Below are 2,505 nucleotides of genomic sequence, written 5' to 3'. Positions count from 1 at the left end.
AATGCATTTTATACTTGTTGTTTGCATGTTTGGCTTAAGACCTCGGGTCAATGAAGCTAATAAATGAAATGGAAATGAACTTGTGAGTACTTTCTTTTTCTTGACAACTTTCAAGCTTGGAAAACAACTTTTATTTGCCCCTATAAATCTTGCCGAGAAGCTAAAGGAGGTGCTGAGGAATCTTCCCTCACGCATTCCTATGATAAGCGGCGAAGCAGAGCTCTGAGGCGTCAATGTCAATATAAATACAAAGGGCAGAGTAATATATTGAAATCTCCTATCTGCTATTTGGAAAATACCTTAAATACTGAAGAACAGTGACTTACTTGATTTATGGGGTCTGGATCTAAAATGGCAATGAAGCTGGCGCTCTTAATGGCGTAATTCCACAGAGATGATTGTTTACAAGAGTCTCGGCTTAAGTGTGAAATGGCTTTTTCAGCACAAATCGGAGAGGACTGGCAACTGTCAGAAACCTTTTGGGTAGAGATCATTCTATGAATGCAAACTAAAATACTTGAAGCTATTTCTCCATTTTTGGAACAAGTCGAGAGCGCTTTTGAGAGCGAACAGACTAGTTTACTTGAAATAACAGACCCTCCATTGAAGATGACGCCAACCTTGTCCCAAAACCTCGACTGATGCGGCCTGTCTGGAGATGTGATCCCTAATACGAGAGAAATAACAAAAGACTACTCTGACTGCTTGAAGTCCAAAGTTTTCTTAGTTACCAAGCACAATGAGGCGTTTTTACAGGATTTGGACTGTTTGATCTCGCATACAAGCAGCCTGGAAGGGGAAGGGGAGAATTTCAAAGTGTCTTCAGAGACTGAACAGACTTTCAAGCACTACTACATAAGTAAGACTGAGACCTTCAAAGATCAAAGGCACAGGAGATTAACAATTTTGAGGAGACATTTAAATGGAAAACAGAAGAAATATAAACTGTATAACTAATTTGTAGCAATATATCTTGATTGTTTGCATGGTGAAACTGACTAATGAGAAGATTTACCTAAAGTGAACTCTCAAACTGCAAAAGAAAAACAACAACAACACACATTGTTCATATATTATTTCTTTCTTCCTTCTTTTCTCTGAACCTTTACTGATACTTGATAAATGACTGATTAAGAATATAATCTGTAGTTACAAATATTGACTATCTTTATTGGCTTAACTGATTAGTGAAAGTTGGAAGTATTGGTTGGTTTATTTGAAGCAATATGTTTTGGATATTTGTAATGTTCTAACTTATTTGTAATGCTCTACCTGATGGTTGATAAAAATTGTAGGGTAGTTTTGACTCTTGAAGTGGGCCTTGTAGGGGAAAAAATAAAAGTAACTGGCTAATTACCTAGAGAAGGTGCAATGACCCTAACTGTTGTGAGAGAAAAGAGGGATCTATATAGTGTGAGGTGAAAGTATATTGGCATTGTAAAGTTGAGAGTTTATGTTATGGAGAAAATATAAATTACTACATTTAGGTTTGCAAACAAAGGGGATTTTGAAAGCTAACAGTGCTAAAAATATGAAAGAATATCTTAAAGGGACTAGATTGATATTATATTATATAAGAAATTTGAACTAATTGCTGTGAAATACCTGTGTTTTTTTTTTTTTTTATTTTTTTTTGTTATTGATTAATAATAGTAATAGCAGATAGGATATAGAAAAAATGAATTGTTTATTGGGAACAGAATTTTACTTAATGACATCTGTTGTGGACTATAGATTAACAAAGGGAAAAGGGAATTATGTATCTAAAGATGTTATGAACGAGGCAATGATTGGATACTTTTGAAGTGTATGGCTCTCTCTTTTTGTTTTATATAACTCTTTAAAAACTAATAAACCTTGCCCATCAACAATGGGCAAGCAGGGGGGGGGAGAAAAAAGAAATACTGACCACTGGTTTTATTTTAATAGATTTATTTACTGCATGACTTTAGTTGTTATTTTTATTTCAATTGTATTTTTATTGATTTATTTAATGTTGCTAGTTACCTTGGGCAGATTCTGGAGAGTGTGGCATGTAGTTCTTTAAATATATATATATATATGCTTCAGGTATTCAGAAGCACCGTATTGCTTTGAGATGGTGCCTATGGAGAACCAGCTGTCTCAGATAGATTACAGATTTTAAAGAGCATGGATTGAAGCTCTGGGGCACTTAGCGATGTTTAAAATGGTTCACTCCTGGATATACCCAAGACTTTATAAGAAATGCATTTAAAAGCATTTTGTTGTGTTTGATTGAAGAACATAAGGAGAGTGTTGCTGGATCAGACCAGGGGGCATCTAGTCCAGGTGTCCTCAACCTTTTTTGAGCCTGTGAGCACCTTTGGAATTCTGCTGCAAGGTGCAAGTCGCAACCAATGCTCCCTCTAAGCTGTGGAGTCTTGTGAGCAAAAATTCTACTTTGTGAGTCAAAAGTACGCAGACGGAGAGTGATTTCAGCAAAGTGTACTTTATTTGATCAGGAACAAGACGACTTTGGCCGGC

Source organism: Gekko japonicus, unplaced genomic scaffold (genome assembly GCF_001447785.1).
Source record: "Gekko japonicus isolate JY-2015 unplaced genomic scaffold, Gekko_japonicus_V1.1 scaffold3248, whole genome shotgun sequence".
In the NCBI taxonomy this organism is placed as follows: Eukaryota; Metazoa; Chordata; class Lepidosauria; order Squamata; family Gekkonidae; genus Gekko; species Gekko japonicus.
This window is presented reverse-complemented; position numbering follows the sequence as displayed.